Below are 12,451 nucleotides of genomic sequence, written 5' to 3'. Positions count from 1 at the left end.
TATATATGTATATGATAATAGAGCATGCGGATTGGATAATTCTTATCGGGTGGGTGTCTACGCCCATCCCACTACATCACACGTGATTGACGTCACTACAAGTATGACATCCTCTTGGTTCTACTATCTATAGGACTCCAGATAACTTGTTCCATTGCGATTGGGCAGGTTACACCCCTAGACATAAATCCCCATTTTAATTAGCAGCATGCAGCATGGACACCCATGTGCCTGTTGTCCCAAGTTTCACCCTGCCTCTCTACCATCAATCAGTATCTTAGGGCTATGTGTCAATTAGTTGGCTGGGTATGGCCTCGAAACTGTAGTCTCTTATCAGGAAAAGTTATGGCATCCTCGGGTCCTGGATGACATCAGGCGGTGGTACCTCTTCGCACCTGACTGGTCACGTGTCTGTTCACCATGAATCTGCTTCAGTTTCCAGCTTTTAGTGTATTTAATTCTGTTTCAGCCTCGCCACCTGCATGGGCCCCCATTATCTTGACCTTCATGGGGCAGGCTGGTATGCTCTGAAGTTGGAGTCTTGTTAGCTGACGCGCTCCCCCCTTTCTCTGGTTGACCTCAATTTCCTAGGCATGAGCCGCTCTTTGAGTTTCGATTCAGCTCCTTCTCTTGACTCTGGCTGGGTTCTGAAACTCGGCCTGTCAGGCCCCTGGCACCCTGGGTATATTTCTGCTTTTACAAAATGGATTCGCACTTGTATAATGTGCCTTATTGAGGTAGATATATGGTTGGCGCTTGCTGCTCTAATCTTCTACTAAGCATTGCAAGTAGTATCGATATCTTTAGCTTCTTGGGTTCCAAGCCTATTTACACACGTTTAACTGGTTGGTTGCTTCCATTTTGTCTTGTAGCACCGTTTCCTCATGTTTTAACATCGTCTCTTTCCTGCGTCCATTACATATATTTTCACAACTGCTCACACTGGCGTGCTATCTTTGATAGCCATTTTGTTCATTTGCGAGTCTGTTCAGGCTCTTATGTCATTTCCACTGGCCTTCCATTAAGGCTCTTTGGGTCTCTTCATGGACCGTCTGTAGGTACTCTTCATTTCGTCTCAGCGGCTGGTACTGCTGTCTGATGGGGTACCGTGCTGCCCAGGGATGTCTGGTAATGGGCGCTTCAACAGGTATGGATCTTCTGATGTATACTGGGTAGAGTCCCAGTGCAGCTCTTTGTTGGTTCATTTGCTCCTCATACGTCGCATACCTTGGCGAGTACGCTCCTGGTACCTCGAAATGAGGGGATGGGGTGCAGGCCATGTCTGGGATCTCCTTTACAACGTGTTTCGACACACTGGTCGTTTTCAAGGCTGAGTAATGGTAAACAAAAGTAATTATGAATAAAGTTAACATGGTAGGTTAACAGACAAAAAAATGAACGAATGATAATGTCATTCATATGGTGAGCAAACATAAGATGACATAAATAGAAACTCATGAAAGTAACACCAGTTAGTCTGCACCACCCCCAGGGGGACTATTGTACTGTGGACACACCACCCTGGCCTCATGGGAAAAGTCTTCCACTAGGGGAGTAGGGACGACATCCATCATTTCGACACAAACCTTGATCAGACATTATTTAATTTTGGAACCATTGTACTTAAGTTGTTTGAGTTGCTACTATTATAAGCTCACACCTGGTATCATCACTTCTTCCCCAGAGATGACCTCGTCCCATGTTGCCGGGGGACAGTGGCCGCTGCCTGGTCCTGCCCTGAAGGCAGTTGTGTGAGGGAGGATCACATGGGAGGGAGGTGCCCTCCAGGAGAGGGTTGTGGTATCATTGGTTGAGACATGGAATCCCCCTATCTTTTCAGAAGATACATCTCCAGTTCCCCATGCCCTAATAGCATATTGTAACACCTTCCCTCTCCCCCCATTGAGAGTAGTACAATTATTTTGTTACACCCCAAAGGCCAACTATCAAAATCTAACTGGCCTTGTAAAATTGCAAAAGACACTTTTGCCAATTCCACCTATTCTTCTTCCAAACCTATTTTGCCTTTCAAACCCATAGCAAACATTCATACAGTGTTTTCAGGAAGAGGGACTACTATTCTCACAATCCCCACAACACTGGGACGAGGAACAGGAGCAGAGTAATGCAGAGCACAGGAATCCACAAGCACAGACAGCGCTCTAGTGGCAGCGAGCGCACACCTGTGCCCAGGACATTTAAAATCACCTCCGATCCCAAAACCACTACCAATTTTCTAGTAGTGTACAGATCACAGAACAAGAATACTCACCCCAATGTGGACATCCCTCTACTACTAACACCCCTCATCAAGCCTAACACCTAATGCATCATCCTCGGTGACATAAACTTTGGCTACAGCGATCTCTATGATCTTGATGCATCAGCCTTCCTCACAGCCATGTCAGACATGAACTTCACTCAGTCAACAAACTCACCCACTCCAAAGGTAGAACTCTGGACTGGATCCTCACTCTCGACTCTCAAATCATTATAGATTCCATCCTTCCCATAGACTGGTCAGACCACTCTGTTATGCGCTTCACACTGGAAAACAACACCATAGACCTCACCATCCCCAAAATACCGGACACCTTTTTAGCCAGAAATATCAAAAAGCTCTCAGCAGACAACCTTTTGCCCGCCCTGAATACAGCCCAACCAATATAACTCCAGATTCAAATAATCCTGATCACCTAGCAGAATGCTACCAACTAAGCCTCACCCATACTATTGATTTGCTTGCCCCCATCACTACCAAATCTCGGCGACCAGACAAACACTCCTGCTTCTGGTTCAACAAAGAACTAGTCTCCATGAGACGTGTAAAAAGATCACTCGAGCACCTTCACAAAAAAACTAACACCCCAGAGTCCGTTAAAGCCTTTGAAGAAGCCAATAAAATCTACAAAACAGCCATAATTTCCCACAAAGGTAATGCCTTCAACCATTGCATCGCCAACACTACCTCCGACAGTAAAGAACTGTTCTCCATCCTTCGAGAACTTGAAAACCCCTGTCAAGTCATAGCACCCACCAATGCCAGTGAAGCATGGTGCACCACAATACAAGACGACCTAGCTTCCAAAATCTCACTGCTACGAAAGAAAATCGACAGCAAAAAAACACTCCTAGCGGGAAAAACACCCCCTACCATCATAGCCAATCCAGCCAACTCCCACCAGGACACTCCATTTCGCTTCTCACCAGTCTCACACAAAGAAGTGTTAGACACCATAGCCAAACTCAAAGCTTCTAACTGCAGAGAAGATCAAATCCCGTACCACTTAGTCAAACTCTGTGCCCCCACCCTGTCACCTATCATTACTGAATTTGTTAATGCTTCCTTGAACGCAAACACGGGCCCTACCCGCATCAAAAAAGCATGGTTGATCCCCCTCCTAAAAGAAACCTACCCTAGACCCCTCAATTCCCACCAACTACCAACCCATCACAACGATCCCATTTATCCTGAAAATAATTGACAAAATAGCATATTCCCAACTACAAAACCACCTACACCACCACCAATTATTAGGGGACTGACGGTCAGGATTCCGCCCTAACCACAGCACAGACAGCCCTCCTCGACCTCAAGATCCAAATGAATGCCACCAGAGAAGCAGGCAAACTCTGCCTACTAATGCTACTAGATCTCTCGGCAGCCTTCGATTTGGTCGACCATGACAAACTCTGTGCTACACCAGCCAACAATTTCAACCTATCCAAGGATGACACTGACTGGATCAAATCCTTTTTAACAGACAGGACCTCAAGAGTGTCCATCGGCAAAGAATCAGCCGACCCCATACCAGTTCCCATAGGCGGCCCGCAAGGCATATGCCTATCCCCTACCCTCTACAACACATATACTAAACTGCTTTTCGTAGCTCTGGATGCCATGGGTGTCATCTGCACCAATTTTGCAGGTGACACCCAGATCCTTATTCCTCTATCGGGTAACCACGAGCAAGACTCACTGCTCATCAACCAAATTTACTCACTAATCCAAAACTGGATGGCTAACAATAGCCTTTGTCTCATTTATGACAAAACAGAGCTACTCATAATAGGATCATCCTCCAAAATGGACTCTCTACAGCCTGTTTACACATCCTTCATCATCGATGGCACTACGATCCCAGTGCCCAAACAAGTCAAGACACTTGGTGTTTACCTAGATGCCACCCTATGTCAAAACAAGTCAACACCTTAGCCTCATCCACTTCCTACACATCCAAACTCATCTCCCTAAGCCGTAGATTCCTCACTCCAGACAACTGTTAAACTAGCAAGAGCGTTAATACTATCTAAGCTCGACTATTGCAATATCCTCTTCCTTGGTACCTCTAACACTAATCTAGCCAAACTCCAAATTATGCAGAATAAAGCTCTCTGAGCTGCACTAGGCATAAAAAAGTCAGAACACATCTCCAACATCAGGAGAGACAACCACTGGCTCCCTATCAAAGCTAGGATACTATTGAAAACCCTTAGCATCACACACAAATATATTGCCAACAAAGCCCCTAAATACCTCATCAACACAGTTATGAAGAAATCCCATACCAGACTCCTCAGATCTAATAACGCACACCTTGAAATCCCAAGATACAAAAGAGAGAAAGCAGGGGTTAGTAGCTTCAAAGTGCTTGCTCCAAGACATTGGAATGCCTTAACTACCAATATCAAGAATGAAACCTCGTACCCACAATTCAAAAAAAACCACTGAAAACTTGATTATTTAACCAATACTAATCTGAACCTAGCCCCATCCCACACTGACCCCCACCAACATATGTATATATAAAGTATGTAATGTTGTTTTTGTTTTCATAATAACCTTAAGATTGTATTATCCAGTGTCTGTAACTACGCTGTTATACCTCCGGGCATGGGCGTATAATAAATGTAATAAATAAATAAGAAATAAATAAGCAAGTGAAACGATGTCTGGAAGGCAGTTGGTGGTGCCAATGGCTCGGGAACCTGAAGGGAGAAGCCTGCTGCAAGTGTATGACACACAGCGAGAATGCCAAAAGCCAGTGGAGGGCTCCTGGGCGTTCACCGGTGTCTGAGAACTGCGCTTTGCCCACCTGAGGAAGCAGGAAAACAATGGATAAATGGTCTCAAAGCAGAAAAAAGCAGGAGACGGTCACCGGCAGACCGCAGCAGAAGCAAGAGATGACATCAAGAACTGGTGAGTAGTTGAAGGGACAGAAGGAACACTGGGGCGTATTGGCGGCTGCGCCAAATTGAAATAATTACTCCTAGTGAAACCAGAGAGAAAGAAATATTCTAAATCCAGAGAGAGCGAGAGACTAAAAGGAGAGTGCACTGGATGGACCCCAGCCGGCCCATAAGACTGGGGGGGTCTCCAAACAGACCATTAAGATGAGCAGCAACACCCTCGAGATAGATGGGGATGCAGATTCGTACTCTTGCATCAAATAATAATGACGGCTCAATAGTTTGGCAAAGGGAGTCCGTTAATGACAAGTACAGAAAACAGGGAGTTCAATGAACATTAGCAACTGCTCGATCTTCCTTCTTGCTTAAACGCCACTTAATTCCAGAAAAACAACAACATTTATACCAAAAACTCGTCATCATTAACGTGTAATCTTAAAAACCTAACATGCAACTTGATTGGTTATAGGAAGGTAACTTTAATATAGGTACTATATCAGTATGTGGTAACATGGATAGGGGATTGGATAATAATTTGAGGTGGGGCAACTAAGCCCTTCCTTCAAACTGGCCACTGTACACGTCTGTTAGGCAGAATTATATGCAGTACTCTTTGGGAACACCACACACAATTAAGACTACAAGTGACAGTACAATTTCACCTTTGGTAAAAGCCTGTACTACACAGTTAATGTGGTAGCAGTAGCAGAGCAGCCAGGATAATCTCAAGAGTAAGTCAGTAAGGGAGGGAAAGACAAAGTTAATAGAAATTAAATCACACCAACAGGTAAGTACTCGAGGCAATTGAACAAGAGGAACTACAGAAATGGTATCGGGTAGAAAAGGCGTGGGGCCAAAGTCAATGGACCAAAATTCACACAGTTCAGGGTAGTTTGCGGTAAAGTTCGTGGCACGGTTTCCGGATGAGGTTGGTTGATACAAAAGTTAGTTCAAAGAGAAGGACAAGCCCTCGGATTGGAGAAAGATTTCAAACACACTCACCATGGTTGATGAAACGGACAACCAGATTTGCACAGTACCTTAAAACGGAGAGGGTGCTGTAGCTGAGGCGGATGTTACTGGTAGTTCCTGCAGGCTCACGGTTCCTGAAGTGACTGTCGGACTGACAAGAAGTAGGAAGACTGGAGGGTCCTGCACTACCCACGGAAGAAACCAGCAGCAGAGTAAAGCAACGAATAAAAGGTGCACTCCTTAAAACCCAAGCAGGGTTCGACCTTCCTTGCTATCCGGCCCACTGTAGCTCTGTACCGCAAATTCGACCAGAGGAGCGGTCCTGGCTTGCAGTTTGGGTGCAGTGGTTGTTCCCACCAGCTCAAGGGAAGAAGTTTCCGGGAGGATCGTGTCTGTCGTCGTTTTCTGAAGATTTGGACCTGCAGTAGGGCTTCACCGGGCAGTTCAGTCATTGTAGGGGTCCTCTTCTGCCAGTTCCTCGTTGGTTCTTTCGTTCCAGTCGCAACTCTGCCTTTCCAGTCCCAGAGACCTGCTTTTTATGCAGTTTTCCCCCATTCATACAGCCTGGCTGTCAATCACACAGCAGGGTGGTTGTCCTGGCAAGGACAGTCCCCTCAGCCAATCAAACAGGAGTGTGACTTGGGTTACCAAGGAAACCCATGGTAGGGGTCCGAAGATCCCTCCCTCACATCCTGTCTACCTAGACTTTCAGGCGCCTTAAGGAGGGCTTCTGTGCAGAAAAGACAGTGAACATAGGAGTCATCCCCAGTTTGGCGCGCAGAGAAAAACATGAGAAAGACTTTAACAAAAAGAAATGGTGAATAAACCGAGCCAGAGCCAAAGAAAAATGTATTTGGTCACGCGGGTTTATGTTCGAGGCTAATATAATAGCCTAAAGCATTACCACATTTATATACAGTCAATGTCTCTTATCTGTTTCGCTCCGGAAGACATGTCGTTCCTTGTCAGCATAAATAAAATGAAGTCCTTGGCAACACCGTCATGATCTGTCCCTTGAAGGATAGTTTTACGATCTTCGCTGGTATTTCTGCTGTTGATTATAAAGTTCAACCTGCATTATGATACCATGCACTAGCATGCTCATCTGTTCAGTGTTCACTGGGTCTCTAATGAACCTGAAGACATCAAACCTGGCATGTCTCCCCACAAGCTCTGCAAATTCTTCAATTAATCGAAAAAATACATTGCTCGCTAGTCTGATATCTTCTCGTGACGGGGACATTTGTCTTGCCCTCGCTGTATTCCGGAAGCAAAAGAAACTGCTCTGCAATCACTGTGAGCAGCCTCCTTATTGTCTTTTCGTTTTCAGGATCTTAAAGAAACTGTTATGCTTGTGATTCTTCCCACCAACGATGGGTATGACCACAATACTAACTAACTCAAAATAGATCTTTGGTGAGGTCACTATTGCGTGGCACCATGAGTAAGTCCAAATAAGGCTTCTGTATTGAAAGAGTCAGGATACTGTATTCTTTTCCAATTTACGTGTCCTCAATCAAAATCTGGCAAATCATTTCTTTTCAAGGCTTTAGTGTGCCTCAGTCCAAAGTCTAAAATCAACAAGCTATTTTTGTGGCTTATACGTGCAATTCTTCTTCAACATGCAACTAGGATGCACAGATTGTCTGTGTTTTTATGTCCCTTTTTTCCCTTATTCTGCTCAAAGGAAGTGTCCAAAACTAAGCCACAACTTGCACAAAATGTTCCTCGTGTTTGCTTTGCTTATCATGCGTCCTCTTCCTCGTCATTGATCTCGTCTGCACGTGCTGTGGTTCTTCCCCATTGTCTGTAGTCTCTACGGTGTGGGGTGCGGGCAGAGGGTCTTCTCTGATGTATGGCTTGATGTTGACCAGAAAGATCCACACTCTTCTTCCCTGTAGCTGCAGAGGATGTGACGTCCTCCACTCAAAAGGGGCCGTTGAACCTTGGCTCGTCCCACTTTTTTCTTGTGTGGTTTCTCACCAGGACTGTGTTCACAGGGAATATGGGAGGAATGTGTAACTTCGGAGCAGGGTTTGTTGTAGTATCACCTTCTCTGTTCTGTGCTGCCCTGCACCCTTCTTGTCTTAGCTGCAGCTGTTCTGAAATGACACCAAGACAAGATGTCATGCAATTCAAGTAGTTTTGCATTTCCACCCCTAACACTTCTCCTGTTGGCTGGGCATCACATCTAGCTCTATTTTAGGTGTCAATGGCGTGCACATCCTTCTGCCTGTCACGATTTTGTGTGGCATGTGATAATGGTGAGAACCAGGTTGGTTTCTGAGTGTGTACAGCGCCAGTGGAAGACAGTGTAGCCATCCCTTCTTCAGAGTAAGCTTCAAATTGGCTATCCTTTCCTTTAACAAGCCGTTGAGCTTCTCTCATATGCCATTCCCTTGAGGATGATACGCAGAGGAAAACGTGTGCTTTATACCAAGCAACAAGCTAATCTGCTCAAATACTGCATTAACAAAATGAGGACCATTGTCTGATCTCATGACTTCACACACTCCCCATCTGGGAAACACCTCCCTCACAAAGAATTTAACTGCACAGGTAGAGTCTGGGTGTGTACATGGACCTGCTTCTATCCATCTAGAGAATGGACACACCACAACAATTAGATACCTGTACCCATTACATACTTAAATCATGTTGACGTAGTCAATTTGCAAGTGCTGAAAAGGCTCATCAGGCCCTGGGATAACTCCTCTAATTACACGCAGTGTATGCCCAGCCGTGAACTGCTGGCAAATTATACAGTTAACCATAAAAATGCAACGTGTTCTGCCAAGTTCGGTATGAACCAGTCTTCAGCAATCATTGCTGCTAGATTCTACTTTGTCATGTGCGCTGGATAGTGTAACTTTTCCAGTGCTATCTTGAATAAGGCTATAGGCATCACCGGTTTACCAGTGCTGTCTTATCGCCACAAGCTCTGAGGAGTTTAAAGAACACCCTTGTCGCTTCCATGGGTTCTTCTCCTCCTGCGGTGCCTCACCCTGGAGCTCCACTGAGTTCATGCCAAATGAGTATAACCTTCAGGCTCGCTTCATGCAATAGTCATTCTCTCATGCACATCAGTTATTTCCACACATTTGTCCCCACACGCTTGGCTTCAGTGTCTGCTGCTTGATTTCCACATGAGATAAAATCTGTGCCTTTTGTGTGGGCGGCACATTTTACGACCGCAATGCCCACTGGGAATTGTAGTGCCTTAATGAGCCTGTGCAAAAGGGCTGCGTTCTACACTGGCGTGCCGTCCACTATGAGGTAGCCCCTCCTTTTCCAGCGCACTAAGCCTGCATGCACTGTTGACATCACATAGGCGGAATCACTGTACACCGTTACTTCCTGGTCTGCATGATTCTCAAGTGCGAGTATCAACGCCAATAATTCTGCAGCTTGTGCTGAATAATGTGAGTGTAATTGTGCACTAATGAGTACTCAAAATTCCCAATTTGTTGTGTGCTTCATCACAGCGGCGCCTGTATATCTCTGTCCATCATTTTGATCGATCCTCAAAGAACCATCAACTAAGACAATTTCTCCTCCTGCCAATGCATTTTCATTTACTCTGGGAATCTCATCATAGAATTCTTCATAGTTCGCGCAATCATGTATTTGCTCTTCTTCAGTGACTGGCTCTGCTGTAAACATAGCTGGGTTCACTATTTTGCATCAAACTATTTTAATTGTTGGATTTGATATGACCACTTTATAAGCAGAAGCTCTCTAAGATGTCAATGTGCCTTTAGGTTTCTCTAAAATGGCATATAGTGTGTGCTCGACGATTAATGTCATTGGGCATCCCATCACAATGGTTGTAGCCTTCTCTATGGCGAACGCTGCAGCAGCTAAACTTTGTTCACAAGGGAAGTGACCCCTCATCACTGGGTCTAAATTCCCACTGTAGTATGGACGGGGCTTGTACCCCAGCGTGGTTCTCTGTGTGAATACTGCTGTCATAACACTGCCATTCGTGTGTGAAAACAGGTAGAATTCCTCTGCATAATTTGGAATCCCTAAAACAGGTGCCGTACAAATTACCTTTTTTAGTTCAACAAACCCTTCTTCCATGATCTCGGTCCACACAATTTTTTCTTTCGTTGCCTGTGCTTTCTTCAAGGCTTCTAACAAGGGTCTGGTATAGGAACTGTAGTCAAAGACCCATGCCCTGACATAGTTGCATAATCCGAGAAAACTCTGCATTTGTTTTATCATGTGTGGTTTGGCTGTCTTTGAAATGGCCTCAGCTTTTTCAGGGATAACCCTTTTCCCCCTCTTGTGAGATTAGCTGGCCTATATACAGCACTTTTTGTTGACCATATTGTAACTTCTCCTTGTCAAATGTATATCCTTTCTCAGCCAGAATAGTCAATAGCTGAATAGAATCGTGTCTGCACTTTTCCTTTGTCATGCTGCAAATTAGAATGTCATCCACGTATTGTAAGACAATACTCTCCAATGCAATATTGCTCAAGTCCATCTGCAGGACTCTGTTGAAAATCGAAGGAGAATCCCAGTACCCTTGAGGCAGCCTTGTGCTTTTCAGACAAACTTGTCTGAACGTAAACAATGTTAAATCTTGTGAGTCTTTGTGCAATGGGATTGAGAAAAATGCATTTCAACTGGTATATTACATAGGATCGTGGACGGGTTAGGTACTAGAGGGAACTCGACTATCTGGTTCAATGGTCGTAAATCTTGGATTAAATACCAAGATCCTCCCTTTGATTTTGTGACCGGGTACACTGACGCATTACAGGGTGACTCTGATGTCACTAAGATTCCCTGCTCCATCATGGCAGGAATTGTCTTAAAAATCCATTCATCTGCTTCCCTAGACATGGGATACTGTCCTGATTTTGGTAAATGTACTCCTAGCTTCAATTTAATCTTCACTTCCCTGACCTCTTTCAATGAGCCTACATCATAGGAGCCTGTAGTCCATACTGAGACAGGCACCTTTGCCATGTCGTCCTCAAAATATTCAGGACGTTTTTGTGCCAGCATCATTCTCTGAGGCAGTTCTCTTTTGATAATTTCCACCAAATAGATGAGATTAACCTCAACTGTTATCATCTTCACTTGTTTGTTCTTCAACCAGATTGTCATCAGTGACGTTAGTCAATCTGTAACCTTCTCCAATGACGATTACTGCAAACCATTGTCTGCCTTCTTCATCACAACTGTCAAGCAGAGCCATTTCTCTTCGCACTATGGCTGCTTGTATTGTCAAGGGAAACACATTTGTCCCTTTTCCTCATGCATAGGTATTCTTGGTCTGAATAAAAACTCATCTGGGGTTCTCATGGTTTTGTCTGCAAGGCCTGGTAGCCAAAACATTAATATGCGCACTCCGTAAGTGAATATTTCTGGTTCCAATGGAATAGCTCTCATAGCCGTTTGTCCTGCGTATGCTCTAATCATTTCGCATACGTTCAAATAATGCTTCCTGGAGTTGAACATACTATGCCCTTCACCGTGAACGAGATTGTCATGTTTAACTTTGTCATTAGGTCTCATCCCAATATATTCACCAGGGCTTTCCTTGAATATAGCAGGGGCACATTTATGTCATATTGGAGACTGGAAGTTCTTTTGTAAAAGGAACACGACTTGTTGCTCCTGTGAAACCCTGAGTATGTATGGCATCGCCGGACAAAGAAAACTTGCCTTCACGTATACACGAGCGTGTCGCATCTGTGTCAACTAAGAAAGAATATTCTTTATCCCCTATACAGACATCTACCCTTGGTTCCTGGTGAGGGTTCGGTGTTACTGATAGGATAGGACACATCGGGTCTCCCAGTGAGCTGTCCTAGTCTATATTTAATCTTGTCCCCTAATGAGTGAACGGATTTTCCCCGTCACTTGTGGCATTTCTCATCCCTGAATTCAGTATCTGTCCTGTACCTGTTTGAGACGGTGGCATCGGCGACTGTTGACTGTCCCTGTGGAAAATGTCACATTCTGGGGTTGCAAACTTTGCTGTACTCCCGGTGCTTGCTGCTGCATCGTGTGATTATGTGCAACTCAATTTCCACCCTGCTGCGAGAACGCAGATGGACTCACTATCCCTCCACTTGTGAGCTGTTCGTTTTGCCCCATGCATTGACTTCTGCATGTGCGTGCTAGATGCCCTGTCATCCCACACGTCCAACATATTGGCGATGGTCTGATCATTTGCCTATTTTGCATACCCTGGTTTCCATTTTGCATATTTTGAAAACCTTCCTGATTACTGCCATCCTCTTCCTCGAAGGCCTCTTCCCCTTTGGTA

General features: G+C 44.8%; 1 protein-coding gene across 3 annotated transcripts in view; it reads left to right on the top strand.

Moving 5' to 3' along the window:
* The window catches only part of MICAL2 (microtubule associated monooxygenase, calponin and LIM domain containing 2), a 1,393,870-nt gene that overhangs the window by 1,092,376 nt on the left and 289,043 nt on the right, over positions 1-12,451 (top strand). The window lies entirely within an intron of this gene.

Source organism: Ambystoma mexicanum, chromosome 11 (assembly GCF_040938575.1).
Source record: "Ambystoma mexicanum isolate Mex_15411 chromosome 11, UKY_AmexF1_1, whole genome shotgun sequence".
In the NCBI taxonomy this organism is placed as follows: Eukaryota; Metazoa; Chordata; class Amphibia; order Caudata; family Ambystomatidae; genus Ambystoma; species Ambystoma mexicanum.
This window is presented reverse-complemented; position numbering and strand designations above follow the sequence as displayed.